Source organism: Amblyomma mixtum, chromosome 1 (genome assembly GCF_055824585.1).
Source record: "Amblyomma mixtum isolate Tamu chromosome 1, ASM5582458v1, whole genome shotgun sequence".
Lineage (NCBI taxonomy): Eukaryota > Metazoa > Arthropoda > Arachnida > Ixodida > Ixodidae > Amblyomma > Amblyomma mixtum.
In genome coordinates, this window is record NC_143012.1 from 316,833,572 (window position 1) to 316,856,921 (window position 23,350).

Sequence of the window (23,350 nt, forward strand, 5' to 3'; positions counted from 1 at the left end):
ACTAGTCGACTACGGGGCCCCCTACAGTCGAGGAACTCAAGTTCCGAGTCCTCCAATCAGATGGACAGCAGACAGCTACTACGCGGCCATACAACCTGCGCATCACAGCCCACAAAGCACACCAATGCATGGGAAACAGGGCTGCCGTGGAGAAAACGGAAATATAAATTATCCTTCTAAAGTTGTCTCCCCTCCAATAATTCCCCGCCGGCGACTCAAATATTCTGTACATAAATAAAGAAATAAGTAAATAACTGAACGCATTAGAACTAGTCCATGCAGATCTCCGCTGTCCGGCACGGCCACGGAAAGTGCGGCGGAGAATCTTGCAGCGACTCAGAAACGTCCTGTGGCTTCACAGCACTGCATGTACACTGCTTATGAGAGAGATTATGATGGAGGCCGGGAAAAAACACTAACACTACGAAAAGCTAAATTGCCTGAAACTTGTCATTCCAGTGATCCTGCGAGAATACACAAAGCGCACTGCGTATATGCTAGCTTTCAGTGTCCCGATTTTTGTTGCTGCAGTGGCCCTTCTCTCAAAGCTACACCCACGAGAGCGCAATCTGCTTCTCCGGTTAGGCTTCAAATCCCACTCGCTCCGCTCCTTCCATCACCCGCGTGCTCTGCACACGAATTTTAGAATCGCAGAGTTTTTTGCCGCGCAACTATATCTGCGTCCAGAAATCGCAATTGAGGCGGCGCTATCCTTTCCAGGAAAAGAAAATAACAGCGCAAACTTCTAGACACCGACAAAGAGCAGTGTAGACAAGAAAGCAAACCCGAGTAAACGATATCCCACGCGGCGGAAGCAGACAAGAGCAGACAATGTACTTGGGCGGTACATGTGATACGGACAAGAGATAACCGATGGCCTTTCCCACCTTCCGGCCGTTTTCCAAAGGCGCGGCCCCTCGATAACTGTCGTGACGAAAGGAATGGCACAGTAAGTTCGTTTCTATTCCACATTTAATTCCTTGGGCACTCACTCCACGCTCTTCATACTCTGCAGGAATATACAATTAATAACCGTGAAAGCAGCGATGGCCTAGTGGTTTGAGCATCCGCCTCGCATTCGGGAGGTGCAGGGTTCGATTCCAAGTGCCACCGAGTATGCACCGGTGACACAATGGGTACAAGCCCTCCCCTGACCTGGTGCTTCACTTCTTAAGATGAAATGCTTGAGAAATGGGTTTTTGACCCCCCCCCCCCCCCCCCCTCCCTTGAGAAGGCGAAAACACCTCGTGCCATGGCACTCTTTGGCCCCAGATGCCCTCGCGGCATAAAAATTCACAATAATCATCATCATCATTTCATACCTGTGGCTCGCATCCCGTCATTAGTTTCCTCATACGGCACGCGTACGGCTTACCGTCAGACGTAGCAGGAGGCTGCATAACATCGCATAACATTACTTGACGGCACATACGAACCCCGCCAGCCCCTGGGGAGGACGCCCAAGATATGCTCCGGATCTAAACGACAAAAGAACGGGGCATCTCTGTCCCCGACCAAACTGCGCATGCAATCGGGCGAGACGGAAGCTCACGCAGCGTTTTTCAGACACGTTCTCACACGCAGTGCACAGAGAACTATAGCCCCCCGTATTTTTCCCGCGGCGGGTTCTCGCGTTACGTGCGGGCACAGTACACTAGATGGTCCCGGCGAACAAGGGACCTCCGGTGTGCGCGCCTGCGCAGGCCAGCGAGCGACCAGGTTCATCAGTCCAGGGGCAGAGCAGCGACGACGGACGCCGCGCGGGCTTGGTGCGTCGTACTCGAGAGCAACGTCGTGCACGGCACATCGCTCACCGCACGCCGCCCCCAGCCTGCCGAAGCCGCGCGGGCTATTTCGGGAGCCGAACGCTGGCGCACCGAAGACGACCACGCCTACGCGCACCACACAGTCTTGAAGGCCCGAAAGGCAACGGCCACGAAACGCACGCCGGATGGGCACCGAGGCGATGGCGACGATGGCAATGATGAAAAAGCAGCAAGAGCATTTATTAATAAGCCGGATAACGCAAGGCACCACGTGACAGGAAAGTCCAATTAGTATCAACCCAAGACCTAAAGTACGCATTCCAAGCGCACAAGACAACATTTGTGTTCTCGCTGAACATTCTGCCTCGCAATACATATTGTGCCTATAGTTCTCAATTTCGCCCTGCGCGGCGCATAAACGAGGGATAATTTTGCCTTTCGGTGGCAACGGATGAATATCTATCACAAAAATGGGAGAGGAGGGGTGAGGCCACACTCCAGCGTGATCACGACATCGAGGCAGTATACGAACGAACTCGCATGAAGGTATACTTTCGCATCTGCGTTTTACGCACGCCACGACTATGACAATCCCGAACCGAAGGGAAAAATTATATTGTAGCGAAAGCTACATTGGCCCCGAACTTGCGATTTCGATGTGGCGGTGCTCCGAGGAGGCACAGAGACCGACATTTAGCCGTTGCCTAGCAATCGCCGCAGCTGGCGGACGCCGCGCCATCTGGCATGACGTCACACCGCTTGCCTCGTCGTTGCGCTCGCCTCCGCTCGCTTCGCCAGCTGTGTCCCATGCCTGACAACACGTCGGAGGATTGAAAAGGAGAGCTCGCGTGCGCCCCAACCACAGTTGAGGCGGCAGTATGGACGGCGACAACTCTGCTAAGCAGAAGGAGGCTTGGAATCGACATCGGAAAGAGATGAAGCGGAAACGAACCGCCCAGGAACCAGAAGAACAGCGCTGAACGACTGGCTAAACGCCGTGAATATGCAGCCGCGAGACGGGCACGTTTAACGTCCGATGTCTCGACCGCTAGCAGCAGCGACAGCAGCCGGAGGAGAGATCCGAGTCCTGCTTTCGCTACATATATCCTGGCATAGCCCAGCTAAGCCACTGCCAATTTTTTTTCCGAATCGTCCGCACATAACCATGCTCTCCGGGGTGCCCAGCGAATTCCTGGGGTCTTCACCATTCGTCGGGCACGAGCGCGGATTACAAAAGCACTCCCATAGCCGGAATGAAGCGTGTCCACCGACCACGCCGACGTTCAACGGTCCGCGGTTCGCGTGGAGTTGGACGGACAAACTTAGGCAATTAGTAGCCACCCATTAAAACGTAGCGCTAGCAGTTCTCACAGAACTAGTCAGTGAAACTACTAACATGTGTTTTCCCCAGACAATTATGGCAGTTGACTTTCCTCTCTGTCTAAAAAAAGCCCCAGTGAAAGGCGTTGGTAGAAAGCCATACGATGTACGGAGGGACCGAGTGTTCCCCAGCGCAGTGAGGACGGCAACGCACGGACCACACGCAGAACGACAAAGGAAGGCAGATAAAGAGCAGAGGAACAGCGAAGGCGCGGCCTTGTGCCGTAGCACACGAACGCTCCCCTCCACAGGAAACAATGCGCAGCGCCGCCTTCGCAAGAGCGCACACGCGAAGCGGCCGCTCCAACCACGACAGTCGCCGCTCGCTACCGCTGAAAGTAAGGATTCGAACAGGACGCGCCCACTCACGGCCAACACTGCGTTTCTTCTGGCTGGCCGGTGCCTGGCTATGCTGTCCAGATGGGCGTCCAGAGGGAGGGGGCCTGCCCCTCCCACCAGCTTGGAATTTCGGATATTTTTTATGCACTAGCAGAAAACAACTGCACAGCTTGATTAGCACTCTTAGGTGATAGTAACTTTTCGTATTTTGATGATTAAGTCTGATTCTTTTTTGGTGAATAAAATCCAATGTATGTTCTCCAAGCCTAGCACTAATTTGCTGTTTCTAATTTTTGTTTCATGTGCGTAGTTTGGACCACAAATAGTGCCTTTTTGGTGCTAACCTACCGCGTCCTTCATCCCTGGCCATCGTGTTCAACCCCCCCCCCCCCCCCCCCCCCCTCTACAAAAAGTTCTGCGGACGCCCTTGGCTCTCCACCCTTGCGAAATAGCGCGCTTTTGTGTGAAAGCACTTGATTCGCTTTGACTAACGAAACACCTCACAGGAGCCCTGTTACCGAACAGAAGTGCAGAATAAAGACGTACAAACAACGAAAGTCTACAGCGAAGCTGGCACTTCACCACGGGTAATGGCTGAAAGGTTGGTGGATGCAGTTTTTTTTAGTTATTTTTCATCGTTCCTTTTTTTTTTTTTAGTGCCGAAATGTCACAGTGCGGCACTCCTGACGTGTTAAGAGGTCAAAACGGGTCAGACACTCCAGAACACGCAGTCAACAGGGCCCAACACAAGCTACAAAGTTCGTAGGCACACAGCAAAGCTCCGATAAAACTCCTTCAAGGCCTCTCGAGGAGCCGAGGTAGGGCCCTAAACGAGGTACTCCACCGTTCAAACTTCCTCATGGTTACTCGCGAGACTAGAAAGAAAGACTAACACGGTCCCTGAAGCACCACCCCTCCCGCGCCTCTCCTACTCCGAGTGCCTTTCTCAAGCATGCAGCTCGGCTACATCGCTACAGTTCGTCAGTCGTGTTGGTACACTCGCGCAAAGCAGAGACACCGAACCCCTGTGTGCAACGCGACACGTGTTGTGTGTGTGGACTTCCTGCATGCACGTTTTACTTGTAACGTGCAACCCCCTCCTTTAACAAAAGAGCACAAGGAAAACGGTGGGACGCGCAAACAATAGTGGCCAAGCCGCCAAGCGTGATCTGTGCTCCACCTTTCGCCTTGCTTTTGACTGCTGTTGCCCGTACTGAGCGTGAGGATGCATATGAGGTAAGGTTTCGGTCACAGTGCACTCGCTTCCTACTGATCTTTGGACATGGTAGGGGCGAAAAGAAGCGCTCGAAAAGACGAGGACGCAGAAAGACGGACGCACATACACGACCGGTAGCTTTGCGTGTTTGTTTTAAACACACGAGGTTTCGATGTCCTTGCGAAGCGGAGTAATATTGATTCCTAGCGTGATTAAAACAGTTTGAACTCATAGCACTGGGTCAAACTGGGTGCGTCTGTCATTTTCTGCTTGCTCGCATGATCGAGAACTCCTTTTTAACCGCACCCCAGACAGTCCACATTACCGCTCATATATACATACTGTGCATATAAAAGGTTACACGGCCATGTGCAGCTTTGGCAATAACGGAGAATGAGCGGAGGTTCTTTTACAGGGGTCAAAAATACTTCGAATTCTATGAACGCTTCCAGAAAAAATTATTGCCGCCGCTGTTATAGAGATTCGTTTAACTCGCGATTTTGCAGTTACGCCAGTCTCCCCGAACATCATCACGCTCATCATGACGTCATCAGCTCTTGAGCGGGCGTAACGCCGCTCTCTTATCCGATTGTCTTTCCTCCCACCCATTCGCAGACGAGTCCTAAGAATGCCGTGTTTGCCAACGTCATCATTTTCATCGTCACAATACAAAGGCCCACTGAACTCCCGCTAATCAGAACTCCAAGCCAGACTCTCCGCGACGGCTTTGTCTCATTTTTTTTTTTATCATTTTACAATCCATTGTGTTATCCTAAAGGCGTAGTTCTTTTTCATGACGGGCGTGATCACGGACCGATCGGTCACGTGCCTATGACGCGCGGTCCGTCCGTACGCGCCGGCTGTCGTGCTTGAAGTGATAGCAGACGACGAAGATGTAAGCGGTTCTGTGCAGAGCCAGCGATCGCGATTACTCCAATGGCAACAACATAAAAGTTCTACGTCAAACCGTTGCAAAAAACGCCTTATTGCTGCTCCCACGCATGATCCCGGTACGTCTCAAAAGCCGAAAATCATACACAGCAACATGTAAGCGCGCTGGAACGCTAAATGAAAACAAGAAATAACATCAAACGACAAACGCACAGCCGCATAGCTCACACATGCGGTGCCGCCCGACAGGCTCTCACGGTAATTTCTATGCAACGCAGAGCGGACGAGAACACTGCACGTAAGCGAGACACAATGGCTTGAAATTACGCACTGGCGCGACAGCGGAACAGAAACGACTGTCGCGCTACACTGAGGAGCTCGTGAGATCTTTTTTTTTTTTTTTTTACGCGACCACGGGTGTAACACGCATGCCGATGTGCGATACACAAACATCGCACTTTCTATATAAGCCGCGTTTACATGAATGCGACGAAGTCTATACTCCAGTCCACTTTTTGAGGGAAAGAGCAGGTTCTGAGAAAGAAAGGCGTGACTCTTCCTCTACTCTCTTCCTCGACGTTTTCGCACTTTCCCTCGAAAAGTGGGCTGGAGTCGACTTTTGTCGCATTCATGTAAACGTGGCTATAGTCAGAACAGTGCGACGGTTGTTGGTGCGCGCTACGCGGCCGTCTCGCTTTCCTCCAGCCTTTTAGTGTGGTACCATTTATGTGGCATGTTTGCTTCCCTACAATGATGAGGAAGACACTACTATGCATGATTCACTGTAGGGTATTCGCGCACGGCAGCTAAATAATTTATAATCGATTTTTTTTTTCTGTCATGCTCTTTCGGTTTCAACAGCCGAACGATGGCTGTGACGTCAAAGTGTGGTCATACGTCACGTGAGGAAAAACTGCTATGTAATCGCCGCTTGATCGTGTTAATTCACTACAGCGCTGAAGCCAGCCTTCCTCGAAAGCCGGAATGATAGCGAATGTATAAGCAGCGATTATAATTTAGTTTCTTCATGCCTCACGTGATCTATAACCACACTTGGGCGACACAGTGATCGTTCGGCTGTTGAAACCGAAACCAAAACAGCACGAGAAAGAAATTCGATTATAAATTATTTAGAGGCCGTATGAGAATACGACACGGTAATTCATGTATAATAATGTCTTACGCATCATCACAAAGAAAACACCCACCCAAAAGTTATGCGTCTTCACTCGTTTAATAACAGGAGCAAATACGCGTGCATGAGCCCTCACTGACCCCGCAAGCGATGCAAGGTCCGCAAGGAGGGTAGAGAGAAGCATCTGAGCGGCTCTGACCGGAGTACACATGCACACGCTGATACGAGAGACCGCACGGAGCGCGCAGCAGCTATTTGCGGAGCCAGCGCGACCTTGGCGTTCTCGCCGCAGCGTCGAGTCGTCCGTACGATCCGTCGGTTGCGCCTCAGTGCAGCCAACATTGGCAGACCCCCCTGATTCCCCCCCCCCCCCCCCGCCCCCCTACCTCTCGGACATGCCGGTTGCTCGATGATACTCTCGCTTATAAACCGGCCGCCATCAATCAGCCCGTCATCGATCACGGTCCGCCCGACGCCAGGACCGGCGGCGCCCACGAAGAACCAAGCGAGGGGCAAGACAGGCGGACGCAGCACGCGTCTTCCTGAATCGCAGTCAGCTGCCGCACGCGGAAGCCTGGAAACGGTTTCCACTTCCGGTAGCCGGAGCCACCGACTGCCGTCAGGGCTGCTGCACCAACGAGGCGGCCGCCAGGGAAGGCGGAAGGCGGAAGCACGGGAAGCTCCGCAATAATCGCCTCCACATCCTGGAAAAGGCTCCGTCGTCCGGCGCTTCATGTATTTCTTTTTCTCGCGGAAGATGGCCGATGATGAGCACGACTGTCTATGGTGTGCGACGCCATATCATCATCACGTCCGCTACCAAGAAGCTTGCATACGCCCGTCTGACGCTGATATGAGCAGGACCCGAATCGCCGCACAAGCCCGCGCACGTCGCTGCCGCTGATGCAGGCCACAAAGAGGTCTCCCGACAAGGGTCGACATATCACAGACAGGCGTAGGCAGAAAGGATTATAGCCATATAGTCACATAGTTCCGTTCTATCAAAACTTCAGAAAGCATGCTTCGGGTGCCGCATGATAAAGCGGTGAAGCGTATACGTGTTCTTGCACACGGTGCTTCCCATTCACATGCCGGGGTATGTACGCGTTTAAACGTCGAGTGTTCCGTGGTATGTGCTTAGCGCCGCACGAGGGACATAGAGCGTGGGGTGGCACAGGTGTTTGATGAAGAGACAGGGGAAGCAGTTGGTGCGCAGCTGGCTAGGTCCAGTCTGCTCCCACGATAGTAGGCTAGTGTTTCGGTTTAGTTTTGCCCCCCCCCCAATCCCGAACCCTACTTTCCTTCTTGGGAGGCTGCGCTATCCTGCTCCACGGGACCAGCAATGGCTGGTCCAACCGGACAGCGGGATTGCAAAATCCCATTGAGCCCCGGAATAAGGGTCGCAACCAAGAGAATAGGCAGACAACCCAAACTCGTTCTATCTTTAACAGCGTTAAAGACCCCGTTACCCAGAAAATCCGGCGCCGGCGTTGTGAGCGAAAAATCACGATCGTGACACTGGCATGTGGTGCCCACAGGGCAGCCTAGGAGGCAGGTGGGCCACCTATAGGTCACGTGACCTTGCGGCTTAATCACAGCCTGTCCACCGGATAGTGAGCAAACTGCCCACCGTGGCAGGTGGCAGTTAAATTAATGATTGCTCGTTAGGGAAGAGCAGCCTGGGCCGCACAATTTGGCGGCCCATCCCTAAGAGCACCTGCCATCGCAGGGTGGTGGCGCATCGCTTAATTGCTGCACTTTAAAAGAGATAGACGTTGGGATAGCTGGTTTCTGACAAAGTATTCATATTTTTAGGGCAAACAAGACAGGGCACAAAAAGAAAGACAAACACGGGCGCCCGTGTTTGTTTTTCTTTCTCTGCCCTGTCGTGTTTGCGCTAAAAAGATGAACAGCTGCGTCACTGCGCCAGAAGGGGAATGTGGACTGCCAGGTACCTATGAATGTAAAGTATAGAGATTAAACTTCTGTATACACGGGAATCAACTCATTACGTTACCGCGTCATGCCCTTAAGGCGGAGCAGATTGTCCCCTCCAATTCTCCTTCCAACAGAAAACCAGCTCCGCTGGCACTCTCTCGTAGTGTGCGCCAACGTGCCACTTGCCTGGTCACTCCTCTCTTTGCTATGTCACCATCGTTACGTTTCCCGCAAGATCCTGTTACGTTACGAGCTCACATATGACTGCGAGAATCCGGCAGAAATGCGACCTACGCACGTTTAATTCCTACGTTGCACACACCTCCAAACCTGCGAGTCCTGCTCAGACATGCGGTTCATTTCCATCGACAGATGTGCGACCGACGCTGTGCCTGTAGTCTGGAGCTACCTCAGCTCTAAGCGAATGGTGACCCGGCGCGGCCAGCAACTCAGGCACGAAAGTCTACTACAAGGAAACCGGCGGGAAGCGGGACACAGGGCAGTGGACGACGCGGTCCGATCTAGCGCCCAACTATCGCGCTGCTCAATTACGGTGGCCACGCGTGATTGATGGCACGCAGGGTTCCGCCCCAATCTGACAGCTCAGGTGGCGCATTAACTCTACGGGTGGCGGCGTTTGTACAAGAAGCGACGGGCTGCCACGCCCCGCTCTGCTGTGATGCACAGCGCCTACAAAAGGAAGCTATTCAAACCGCTATACAGGCTGTGCTTCGCCACGCTGGAGCATTTCGACTGCGAGCAGCATGTAATGTAGGCACCTAACCGGTGAAAGAAAGAAAAGGAAAGAAAGAAAAGGAAAGAAAGAAAGAAAGAAAGAAAGAAAGAAAGAAAGAAAGAAAGAAAGAAAGAAAGAAAGAAAGAAAGAAAGAAAGAAAGAAAGAAAGAAAGAAAGAAAGAAAGAAAGAAAGAAAGAAAGAAAGAAAGAAAGTCGGACTTGTCCACTTCGCGGCGAATAGACGACATCGATGGCTGTGGGAGTCTTCCAGACATGCGCGAAGGCAGCGACCGAGGCTGCGATGAGCTTGTGCCCAGAAAATTTATCTGCCCACTGCGGTGTTGGTGCCACAATGGCGCCCTTCGGAAATACTTTCGGTGAAAGTAAACGCGGTCAAACATAATTGCGCTTTTGAAAAGACGGGACAAAACAGGGACGACACAAACTCTCGTGCGCAATGTTAACTACCAACTAGCCCAATTTGAAACGCTTTCTGAAGGGTCTACAGACGGCTACACATTTTCAGTCAACAGTTTTCAGTCTTTTCAGTGCAAGCTACGGTTCAAAGAACCCCTGAGAACACAGTGCGCTGCGCGGTCAATGAACGTAGGAAAACGAATCAGGTATAGCCAGACGGGAGACCCGAGGTAGCCGCGCCAGGTGCGGCCGAAGCGATGACGTCACCTGGCGCGCGGTGCCTGCGCGGCGCTCGAACACCCGCGTGCTCCAAATCATCAGCGAAGAAAAAGAGAAACAGAAAGGAAGAGGGGGGGGGGATCACGGTCGAATGCACGCGACCCTTCCATCCCTGCGAAGGACAACTAAGCTTCGTCTCTTTCTTTCCTTTGAACATGGAAAATTTGCAAGGCACTCATATCAGCCCTAGCAAGCTCTCCACTCGAGCCATCCCTGCCGCGCGCGTTGAACCTAACGGCGGAGAAGGAACGCAGCGAACGCCCAGATGGAGTCTCGTTGCGAGAGGAGTGCCCCACCTTCAGGGACAACCGATTAGCGTTCTTCCACGCCGCGTTCCCTCCATAGCACACGCACCAGCTCACCCTCGCGATACACAGCTCTGGTGTATCTTTCTATCTCGAGCCAAACGGAGCAGCAGCAGAAGAAGCAGCGGCGGCAAGAGGAGCCCGCGTGTGCATGGGGGAGGAAGGAGCGCGCTGGCTCGCTCCATCTTTCCCTTCTTCTCCTGAAACATATATCGCTCTCTGTCACAACGCGAAAAAAAGGAAACGGATTGGGGCACACGGGACGAGTGCGTCGCGAGTTCAACCACACGTACATAGCATTCCAGCTGCATAGCGCTGTCTTGGGACTCAAGCGGTACAACCTCATACACTGAAATCACCGCGCCGCGCACGGGAGATTTCATTCGGACGGACTAGCTCGCAAAGTGAAACTATGTTCGGATAATGCCCCGGTCCGCTTTCCGAGGCGAAGGTCGGACTTGCAGGCCAGGTTAGGTTGGGAAGAAACGAAAGGCGCGGTAACTGTCTCACGCTGGGGGAACCTGAGCCGTTCGCGAACTTGTAAAGGAGGCCCGTTCCAGGGACATGCCGTTGGTGAGGCCTCTTCGCTGCACCGAGCGAACGTTGTAGCCCATGTGGACGTGGCAATGGGTATGCATAATAGTGCGCCTGTTCCGATGCCTCATCAGTGCAAGCACTCGGCATTTACTTTGCGGCACGGAACATTCTTTTTCGTATCGAGCATTTGCAGAATATGAACAGCTGGGCCCTTTTCAACATCTTGGCTACATGGCGAGTCCGTGAAATAAACACACGAAAAAATTGGCAGAGGTTTAGCTCTGGTTAAACCTGGAGGATTGCGAAAGCAACGAGGAGAGAGAGGGAGAGAGGCGATGGAGAGCGCGCGGCAGCGGCGGCGGCCCCGGTAGCCCCGGCACGCTAGCTATGCGCCGCTACTGCGCATGCGCAACTGGCGAGCGCGGCGGCGGTGCGCCAGCTGTACGCCGTGTGACGTCACTGCTCCTCGCGCATGCGCAGTATGGCCTGTCCTCAGCTCCGCGAAATGGCTCCGCGACTCGCTTAGTGTTGCTTTCGTGACATCTCGCAGTTCGGTACTCGGGGTAGCGATGCAGAAGCTCGGTGGCTCCCTAATACAAACCCGATCTAGTTTATAGCGGCAGCCTTCACACCAGCGGGGAGTGCGCAGGAATAGAACGGTTTAACCTGCATATCCTGCAGCGCGAGAAACAGCGTACACATTCCGAAAAGAAAGAAAAGATACAAAAATTAAAATGGCATGACGAGGTTCTTTTTTTTCTTTTTTTAGGGAAACGCCAGCGCGACTGGGACGTTGCCGCATCCTCTGCAGGCGTCCGCAGCCTATATCGAGCGATGTTTGTGTGTGCACGCACTATTGCGTACACAGCGCCGGCAGGCAGACAAGAATAATTAGGCCGCGCGCTCTAGCGGCCAAACCATTCTTCCCCCAGAAATGCCGGCCCTGCTTCCTGGCGCAAGCGAGGCCTGTTTGTTTTCTCGCGGACGACCGCGCTGCCGTGCAAAGAACGGCAACCCGCTGCGTCGGCTCCAACAGCCTCGGTCGGGCTGGTCAAAGAGCACAGCCACCGTGCCCTTCGCCGGTCCAACCTACTCACATTTTTGTTTAGTATTTTTCTCTAGTTTAGCCTCCCTTCTTTCGTCGTCTTTCGCACGAGTCCAAGGTCGCCGGATAGTCAACTGCTCGCTTACTTGTTTTACCACGCGCCGTTCGGAAATCGCCAAGCGCCATCAATCGGGGCGCGCCAACTTCCGCCTCGAGATTCGACACGTTCTTCAGCCGCGGCGAGCGCAGCTTTTTTTTAGAAGAATGCGCCAAAGGACGAAAAATAATAAGCGGGCGGGTCGGGCTGAGGGTTCCGTTCCGGCATGCAAGTCCATGCATGCGTCACATCAGGCAGTGCGTATCGAGGCCAAGCTTCATCGCACTGACGCTGTCGCTGCTGCTCCAACCATCAAAGGTGCTACGGTGGCGTCACCTTGCCGAGTCCGCTGCGTCACCGCGATATGCTGTCGGGCGTATGCTTAATGGAGAATTCGATGGCGGGGCGAGATGGCTATATACACTGCGGGAGGAATACGGATGAGCCCGTCGGAACAGGGGGGGTATTAGGGAATTGGGAGAGGCCTTCGTATTGCAGCTGGCACAAAGAGGTTGTCGATGACGACATCAACGGCTGCAGTGCGTCGGCAGTAAGGGGACGGTAACGAGACTTTGGTCAGTAGCGAGCGGTGATAGGGCAAGGTGAGACATCTGTACACGTTGATGAGTTTGTTTGTTTGTTTTTGTTTTTCGGCTTCTACGGCGCCTGCGGAGACTTACAAGTGCCAGCAAAATATGTGAGGCTACACGCGGTAATTTTTTATAACGCTTACAGGGTTTTATTTTTAAAAATCTATGTTAGATACATTGATACGGTGTGTGCAGGTTTGTGTCTGGTTAGCAAGGAGGACATTATGTACGTGATAGAGTTCTATTACCAGACGACTAATTCACTAAAATTAACCAATCTACTGTTATTTTTGATTTCAGGGGGCTAGAATATATTGCGAAATTGAAGGCCGTCGCATCGAAGGTAAGCCCCGTTTTTAACTTTTCTTAATCGGCAACGGGGTTCGAAACAACGAACGTCAAAAATACGCATTTGAAAGTTCTTCGAGATGGCTTTCCCGCTGTACACACGAGTAAAATGGCAACGCTCGCATTTTTAGTGCAGCAAATACAGACGCCGTTCATGTATTTTATGACGTAGAAACAGTTCACGTGATTTCGGCGACAATACTATGCGCAACAATACCATTTTTTTTTTAACGTTCAACGCGAGAAGTAACTCAACGACCTTTTAAATGCGCATTTTTGGCGTTGAGTATTTCGAAGCAAACTGCCAATTCAGAAAATTTAAAGACTAGATCACCTCATCCGTCGACGGTCTTCAAATTCGCAATATAACCTCGCCCCCTGAAATCAAAAATAAAAACGTTGATTAGTTAGTTTCACTTAATTTATCGCGTAATTATTGAGGTTCACCATGTCTGTAATGTCCCTCTTGCTGTACAATCCACCTGCACAAACCACACAGACGTGATGCCACAGTTCTTGAAATAAAAATCTGTTAGCCGTAGCAAAAAAAAAAAAAAAAAACCGGTATAAGGCAACGAAAAAGACTAAGATAGGTAGGCGCGTGCGGCCTGGACGCCTGCCAAAGGCCACGTAACAGGAGATGCAAAGAAACGACCTCCGGCTGAAGGAGCGCTTTTCGCGGCCAGGCAACAGGAAAGAGGACTGCGCAAAGCCCAAAGCGGCGAGCGCATCGCGCGGATCCCTTGGAAAACGAGATCTGCAAATGCGCCCGCATTAACTCATGCCGATCTGAAATTCACTTCAAACTGAAATCGCAAGCATATACCGTATTGTGCGTTTTTATCGTAAAGACTTTCAAAATTTTTCTTACCTCAACCGCTGGCTCCTTTGCGGTGAAACTGCACACAGAGCTTGCGTATTATGGTAACTTTTGTATCGTAGCAAGTTTTACAACGGTACTTACTTAGTTGAGCCGTGCATCATGCAAAAGCGCAATCGTGTGCGTCGAGATCGGCGTACCGAAGCCCAAAACACCGAGTTTTTGCTGAAGGGCGGCAGTAGCGCCATCTGTCTTCCACAACGAAATTAAACAAGGAGAACACAGCTCAGGACTTCGCGACGTCGTCCTCCGACGCTTTAGGAGAGCCACGAAAGCAGACGATATAAGCTGAATTGAATAAAATCATTGGACGAAAAAAAGACGTCAAACAATATTCTTTTAATGGCAAAGCATCGTTAAAATAGTTGATTCTGGCATTTTTTCCGCTCAGTTCGCCGAAAATGTTCGAAGCGCTTCAGTTGAAGCAGACGAAAAGGCCCCCGCGCTCCTTGCAACGCTCTCCTTGTGACGCTTTTCATTGCAGACGACAGATGGCGCTACTGCCGCCCTTCAGCAAAAAAACGGTGTTTTGGGCTTCGGTACGCCGATCTCGACGCACACGATTGCGCTTTTGCATCATGCACGGCTCAACTAAGTAAGTACCGTTGTAAAACTTGCTACGATACAAAAGTTACCATAATACGCAAGCTCTGTGTGCAGTTTCACCGCGAACGAGCCAGCGGTTGAGGTAAGAAAAATTTTGAAAGTCTTTACAATAAAAACGCACAATACGGTATAGTCGGATACAACTGAGGTCTGCAGTGAAGCTCCGCCCACATTCAGCCTCCGCGCACAGAATTCCTCCACGACGAAAAGTAGTCCGCTGCTTAAACGTTTCTTGTTGCCTAAAGAAGAAGCTTATCGCAAGAAAAAAAATGATGAGCTCTAGAATTTCGATACGTGGATTGTTTCATACAGTCAAACATTAAAAAGATAATTTCGTTTACTGTTGCGTTTGGCCAGCGGAGTAATACAGGACGTCGCGGACCGCGGATCAGAGTTAGTAGCTGCTGTTTTTTTTTTTTAAGTTGTATCCCACTATAGATGCAAGGGTGCATACGCCGCAGTAAGCCTCGAACTGGAAGAATGGCAACAGCAGTTCGCGTCCACATGAGCGTAGCAAAAGCACTTCTAAAAAGGAACAACTCTGACATCATTCTCAAATCTTCGCTTCCCAACAGCGTACACTTGTCCCGGAGCGAGCCTCAAAACCGGTTGCGGAGGCAGTGTCAGCAGCTAGAGCAAGGGCTAGCAGATAGGAGAGGAAGACAATGCTTTCGCGTTAGTGACACGCGCTCAAAATGTGGCTGGCCCCGGTGGGCGCCCAAGAAATAAATGAAGAAAAAGAACAGACGACGAGAGCCTTTAGCTCTTGTCGCCACGTAGCAGAGCTAGCAAGGAAAGCCCAGGGACCCACCGAGGTGTCCTCGCTGTGGAGAACATCCCTCCCTCTGCCATATGGTGGGGCAATGCTATTCCTGATCCCCCCGTCCACCCTTCAACCAACCAGCACCTCCTGGGAGGAGCGGCTGACCGACCCCAGGGCCACATTGGCCAGCAATGGCTGGTAGAACGTGCGGTGGCAGTGGACGCAACATGTGAGGTCCCGGACTACGGACACCACCAGGGGGTACTTCATTTCGAGTCAATAAAGATGTTTTAACTACTACTACTACAAGCAGCCGCCAAGCCTAGCGTGCTGTTCGTGCACGCTGTGTTTCGGCCAAACCAAAAATTTTTCAGCGCAGCCGAATAACAAAGAAGAAACATTCACACCCTTGGTACAGCCCGGAACCGAACTGAAAACCTCTCCGCTTCAATTATAGCCGCGCGATTATGCCACGCCCACGAGCCCATCATGATGCTTTTTTGTTGTTAAAGAACCTCAGGTGGTCGCAATTTCCGGAGCCCTTCACTACGGCGTCCCTCATAGCCCGAGTCGCTTTGGGACGTTAAACCCCCATAAACGATAAACCTGTATATTGTTTCCATATCACACCAAAGCCGGAGTGGCAATATGATAACGTTGCCCGTGAAGTATGAGGTGCGTATCGAAAGATAAAACAAAAAGCCCCGCACTTGCCTACAGCGATGACAGTGCAATGGGTGAGCATAATGAATGGCGAAATCAATCAATAGATCGATCGATCAATCAATTAATCAATCAATCAATCAATCAATCAATTTCAGCAATTTCATGCAAATGTTAGCTTCCAGCTACGTGGACGTTAACTTTTTCTTTTCAGTTATATGCTGGAACTTTCCCTCCCTCCATCCTTTTCCTCACGGCACGGGTGAGGTGATTGGCGAGTCATTTACTGCGCATTTCAACTAATTTCACTTCTTCCAGACGTATACATAACGCTGGAGTGGTTCCCTGGACGAAAAGATGTTCATCCAAAGCTTGGCAATAGGCGCAGGTCCCCCGATTTACAGCAGCTACAGTTTCGACGACCAGTTTAGAAAGCCCAAAAATAAAACCAATTTCTTCCGTCGCCTGCCTCAGCGTAAACACACGTGCTAAGTTGTGCACGTGACAGGCCCCTCGGTGCCCCATGGAGGGGATTCTTTATATGCGTCCGCAAGCTCCCCCGTGCGTGCCTCCCGCACCCATTCCTCTTCAGGGTTTTGCGCAACAGGTTGACAAACGAAGACCGGGAAACGACAAAGATCCCACGCCCGCTCCCAGCGGCGTATCAGGTTGCCCCGCCAATCCCCTAGCGTAGCGCGCGCCGAACGACGGCGGCTAGGGTGCAGCCGGCACGCTCTCCTTTTCTCGATAGCGGGGACCCGATGAACGACGGCGCTCGGGACGGTGGCGCCGCAGAAGAATCCGCGAAGAGCGGTGCGTCGAGCACTGCGCACCACGATGGACACGGAGAGATAGAGAAAGGAATTTTAATGAGGAAAAAGGTGGAGAGGTCGGCCGGTGGTAACATGTCCCTGGCCTGCTACTTCACACAGGGGAAAGGGAAGGGGAGGAAAGGGAAAGTGCGAATGAAGGTTGATGATGGCATAATACAATGAGTTTAACGGGTGATGTCGACACACACACACAAACACTGGCTAGCACTCGCATCGCGGTGAGTAGACGCACATAAAACTGGTGTCTGCAACACAAACACCGACACGTCTTTAACCATGTAGGTAGTGCACAGGCGGTCACAGACTAGTACCCAGGCCTGTTTCACACAAAAAGTTGAGCACGGTCTTTGTCACACGCTCCCAATCAGAACGTCTCGCCCTGGCGCCCAGAAGAGTTTCCTCGGAGAGAGGGCGAGAGTCCAGTTGTTTCACGGTCGCCTCCAATGTTCTTCTTTCAGCAGTATAGTTCGGGCACTCGCAAAGAAGGTGTCAGTTACAACTCGTCCGACTGGCCGAAGCCGCCGCCGAGAGTCAGGACCTTTCGGCCGTCGTCTAGGCGGGTAGCCCTCTGGCTACCCTCTTTCTGTTGGTCAATAAAAGTTTTCCTATCCTATCCTATCCAATAGTCTCTGGAGTGCGGCACTGTACGCAATTTGGGTTACTTTCGATGCCGATCTTGTGAAGATAGTGTTTGGTGTAGGCAACGCCAAGCCGTAACCGGTGGAGTAAAGTCCCATGACGCCGCACCACCATAGGCAGATGAAATCTAGAGAAGTGTCAAGCTTAGAGACGCGGTCCTGTTGGTGGTTCGAATCATTCCAGTGCGACTGCATTGCGGCCTGCATTAAATGCGCCAACAAGGCTCCAATGTCTGATCTAGAAAAGGCTATCTCAATGAAAGCACCATCACTATGTGCCAGCCGAGCCTCGGCGTCAGCACGAGAATGGCCCTAATACCTCTATCACTTCTTCCAAAGACTGTCTAGAAAAACAAAAACAAAAACAAAAAGATCTCCCACAGGGATGCAAATTTTTACGTATATTTTTGTGCGGCAAACAAAACACGATCGTCATGGCAGGGACAATTCTGTCGACGCTCCTTCAAACTTAACCCTTTGGAATGAGCTGCACAGTACGACTGAAGACGAGCCCACCGCACCCACACCAAGGTGACATACTACAACAGGCTGACGGTGGGCTGTTTAGAACAGCTATAGTATAGTCACGGCTAGATTGGTGGAGGATGCAGCTAGCCGGAGAAAAAGCAGCTACAAAAAGCAGCGTATAGACGAAACCCGTCGCGCATAACCACAGACTTCAGTTTCGGCAAACGCGTTCGGATTCAAACTTGTCACACCTTTGTGTTTTGCCACTGCCAAGCCGAGCTTCGTCCTTCCTTCAGTTACATCGCGTGAAATAAGTGCAAACGGACATGGGAAGCCTTTCACTGGGAAAAGAAGGGTGCAGTAACGCTATCACTTTAGGTGGGCGCCTCAAGCACGCCGTCAGGGAAGGATGAAGTAAGCAGTTCTGTAGGGCTCCTGATTAATTTCGACCACCTGGGAGTTCCTTACAACGTGCACTGACACTGCACAGTACACGGGCGCCTTGCATTTCACCTCCATCAAAACGCGGCCGACGCGGGCGGGATCCGACCCCGTGACCTCCGCGACCTCGACGCTCGGCTGCCGAACGCCACAGCCACTGAGTCACCGCGGGGGGTGAAGAGTGTCACGGCTGCGGCGGCAGGCTGCGTCGGCGACCGTCATCGGAGGAGGGAATCCTCGACACCCGAACAGCAGTACCGCTAAGGACCTTAGCCATCACGAGGCGCCAGTTGTTCAGAGCACGACAATGATCCCAGCGAGCAGACACCCCCGAAACGGCGTTTCATCGCGCGTGTTGCGACACGCGTGCCACGCAGGGCTCTCGGCGTTTCAACACTGCGCGCGCTGATGCGCAGGGAGACAACTGAACAACGAGGCGGACAAGCAGCTGCAGCCGGGCAGCGGCGAGCGCTCTAAAGGATGCTGCGCTCGATTCGTCGGAGGGAACAAGGCCCGACGGCGCCGCTGAGACGACTCTCGCCATAAAGGAGGACCGGACAAGGACAACTGCCACATTTAGGCTCGCATAACTCGACCCATTTTACCAAAATTACCGAACGCGAAGTGCGGGGTACATACACATACATAGGTTGACTGCTACATGGTCGGGTACACTTTTGTAACCCGGACAATCGCGATTAAGTTTCACTCTAGAATATATATATATATATATATATATATATATATATATATATATATATATATATATATTTTCCTTTTGCGACTGCTCACAGCAATACATACAGGTGAATTCGCAAAAGCATTCCACTGATGGCGGTGACGCCTACTGCAGCACCAAACATGGACCAAAAAACGCCTCCCCTCAAAATGGTACCACTTTTGTGCAGCACACATGCCACCGACAAACTGCCCTTACATTGTCTGGTTTCTTCCCCTTATTCCTGCCATAAGAGTCAAAAGAAAGAGGGGAGGGAGTCAGCGTAAAACGAGCAGACGACGGTCGTCCGCGCCCACGACGCTTGCAGGAGCGTCTCAGCTTAGTTGGGTGCAGCGCAGAAAAGGCCGCCCATCTCCGTCAGTGCCGACTGATTGCGCGGCCTTTGGATTGCCAGCAGCTGCCTGTGGACCCCCTACCCCCTTACCACAAACAAAAGCGTGCACAGAAAGTTACCCACTGAGGCGTTTCACATTTTTGTGTACGTCGGAATGGGCACACACAATTTCAGGCTCACGCAGGGGCGGAGGTGCGCTGAGCGGTCTATTCGCATCTCACTTTAGCTTTCGCAACCAGAAACAAAAACACAGCAGCGCACAACGCTACTGGCGCTGAGTAATCAGAGTGGGCAGTCGGCTGCAGAAAGAAGGCCACGCCAAGCGCTGCTCACTGCCGCAACAACAGGGCTGCAGACGCACACAGACAGCTAGCTTGAAAAACGAGGACTCCTGCAAACTGAATACAGTCGCGCCGCGTATAACTAGCAACACCCCAGATGTTTCTCCACGTAGCAGCAGCCGAGACCAGTGACGGCGAAAACGTTTTGAAAGGTATTCGCTTCCGTAGAGCCGACCGATCAATTATCCAAACAAAATTTCAGCGCGAACAAAATCATTTCTCAATAGTAGCACATGAAGCAACAAAGAAAGCGTTCGAATATGTTCTTGTTCGTGCCGAAACGCTTTCCACTCGAAAGGGTGGTAGGGCTGTGCTGCAATGCATTCTTTTTACAAATAAACGTTTCTTCTCTCTCTCGGCTGCCATAAAGCGCAAGCAAACCGCACCACGATCGTCGCCAGTGCGTTGCAGTTCATACTGAGCGCGACTGAACATATCCGTCTAAAGCTTATGTAAACCATCGTCACTTCGATCCCCTAACGATGGCTACTGTACGCTAAAAACAGACTTTCTTTTTTTCTTAGGCTCCCTACGCGCCGTGAGGTGGTAAAAAACAGACTTTCTTTTTTTCTTAGGCTCCCTACACGCCGTGAGGTGGTAATGCTTAGGCAGTGGTGAAGACGATAATGATGATGGTTGTGCAGAGTGCGGCGTAAAGTCCCCCAGTGCGGCGTAGGGTGCCAGCGCTGGCATCGAGACACCCTAGTGCGGCGGACGTCACGACGCCACCTGGTTGGTTGGTTTGGTTTATGGGGTTTAACGTCCCGAAGCGACTCAGGCTATGAGAGACGACATAGTGAAGGGCTCCGGAAATTTCGACCACCTGGGGTTCTTTCACGTGCACTGACATCGCACAGTACATGGGCCTCTGGAATTTCGCCTCCATCGAAATTCGATCGCCGTGGCCGGGATCGAATCCGCGTCTTTCGGGTCAGCAGCCGAACACTATAACCACTGAGCCACCGCGGCGGCCCATCTAGTGCTAGGCACGAGGAACCTAGCGGCCTTGTTTCTCAAGTTAAGACTATAGCGGAATGTCTGTGGACCACACGGACGGAGACCATGGCTGTGTCCAGGCCAACGCAGCCATGGCAACAGCTTTGTATACGCGGTCACGGCAGTCACTCGACAGATACGGCTAGCCCGTCACAACGAAGCCAGAGATGCAGGCCATCTAAGAAATAGTACTGCATGCAAGCGGCCGGAAACCAAACGAACCAAGCGAGCGACAGCTCGCGGGAGAGCGTGCCACCCATTTCCGAAACGCCGACGAACTCATGAACCATACAGAGGTGCAACAAGCAATGACAGCTTCAGATCAGCTTAACTCTTCCACCGCAGCCCCGAATTCCCAAAGCAGGCCACAGCTACGCAGAATTTCGACGAATCAATCAATACGTCGTGCTGTCGATATCACTTCAATCGGGGCAGACTCACCTGCGCTCCTTCATGGCCCAACCGTCCGCTGCGCCGAGGATACGCTACACCCCACGGGTCCGACAATTTACGCCGTCTCGATCACTCACTCATACGATTTCGACCGCATCGCCTACGCAGGCGAGATCTCACGAAGTTCGCTTGTGTCTCTGATTTTCGCTCCTCGAAACCTGTGGAACGCCGAAGCACGAACCACACAGCAAAGCCACGCGGGATAAGACACTGCACGGCGCCGCTTCTACGGGGTAACTTCATTCTTGCGAACAGCAAGCCCAATAAGTAGGTAAACGGACAACTCGTTCGCTGATTCATGCGTGACAGAGCCAGGGAAATGCACGCAGCCCGTTCGTCAGCCCGCTTACGGCGACGGTACTTGAAGATTAGAGCCGCGGCTCGGAACGCGACAAACGTCTCACCGTCGTATCATCGCTTCGTTCAGCAGCACGTAAGAGTAAAGCGAATCGATAAAAGCATCCGTGTATATGCGTCACAAAAATGATAACGGATGCGTGGCCGAAGGATACAATTCACGAAGACCACGCAAAAATTTAACGTTTTGGAAAATCAAAAGAGGAAGTCAGAAACCGACGATTACCGGTGTTCTTACGGGTCCGCGGCTAAATCCGGCAAATTCTTAGACCAGGCAACGGTGAAGGCAACTTTTTTACGCAGCCCCAATCAGGCATCGGCCTCTATAAATTCCGCGGGACTGCTAAATAATATCAGGCTAATGAAAGCACAGCGAAGATAAAATAACAAAAGAAGCAAACGACAAAAATAAAACGGCGGGAGATACGCGAAAACAATGGCGAGCAAACCGGCATGGATTCGTATCCGCAACGCGTCGATGACGCTGACACCCCGCGCCAAGCCCACGCCGGAGCGAGCGATAAGAATCGTGATGTCACTCAGCGAGGCCCGTCCAGGAAGTAATCTTATCGCGACGGGCTCTTTCCTCCGTCCAGACCAGATAATGAAGCTCAGGCGCCACGCGGCTCCGAGGTCGAACAGCTGTTAGAGGTCACCGACCGTCACCAAAGGCTCGCCAATGCGTGGAAGACGAGCTCACGGAACGGGTCTGTTTATGGTTACTCCAAATAAATACCCGCGGGTTCAAAAGCACAAACAGAAAACCACATCTATCCCCACTGCTGGGAATCAACTGCAGAAGCAAAGAATCCTCGAACGGCAGTGAGCAACCCCTGATGCCATGGCAACTGTCCTTGAAAAAAAAAATTGTTTTCTGAAGAAATGAAAGGCGCAGAAACTACCTCACTTCTCGGAGCACACTTAGAGCAATGTCTGACTGGTTAGTGCCTGACTGGTTAGTGTGACGTGGCCGGCCCGGCAGCACGTGAAGATACGTCGATCGGTGAAGACGAAAGGCGCAGAAACACTTCTTGGCGGACACCTCAACCGCACCGTGAGTGAAAGAAAGAAATTAAAAAGAAAGAGGAAATGAAGTGCCGTAGTGGAGGGCTCCGGAACAATTTTGACCCCCTGGGGATCTTTAACGTGCGCTGATATCGCGCGGCAAGCGGGCGCCCTGTGCGCCTCCATCGAAATGCGGCCGCAGAGAACGAGTTGGTATTGTATGTCATCTTCGTTGTGCAACCCCTCAACGAACAAGAACTAGCCGCTTCAGCGTGCAGTCAAAGAACGCCTCTCCCTGGATGCACAGCCGACAGGAAATGCCACCGTTCCTCTCTCTCCCTCTCCACACAGTGCGATAATATGCAAGCACGCACGCACGCACGCACACGCCCGGCGCACGCACAAAAGAGAAGGGACGGTCGACGCGATATGAACTTTTGAAACGCGTCCGGCCCTCAAACCTTCATCGCTGAAAACTGCTGTGACAATGAATTCTACTGCCTTCCTGGCAAAGACGAAACCCAGCCAGAGAGCTTATTAGTCAGGGTGGACAGTCTTCGACGACGATGGAAAAGGCCATCGGCACGCTTCCGCTTTCCTTGGCCACCGAGGCTCCCCGAGTGGAAGCAGTCCCACAGGCGCCATCGACACTTGGGTGGCCTTTGTCAAGAGCACGATCTGACGGTGGGTCTCATCATGGAAGAGTGACTGTCGAAGAATCTGCCGCACATCCATATGTAGCCCATTACCGTTCACGACTACAGGACACTGAATCTGGCACCTCAGAATCTCTGAAGCTCAGTGGCCCTTAGCG

At 52.1% G+C, this 23,350-nt stretch overlaps 1 protein-coding gene across 1 annotated transcript in view; it reads right to left on the reverse strand.

Moving 5' to 3' along the window:
- LOC149372572 (uncharacterized) overlaps positions 1-23,350 on the reverse strand; it is a 65,572-nt gene that overhangs the window by 38,419 nt on the left and 3,803 nt on the right. The gene's annotated exons all lie outside the window — the stretch shown is intronic.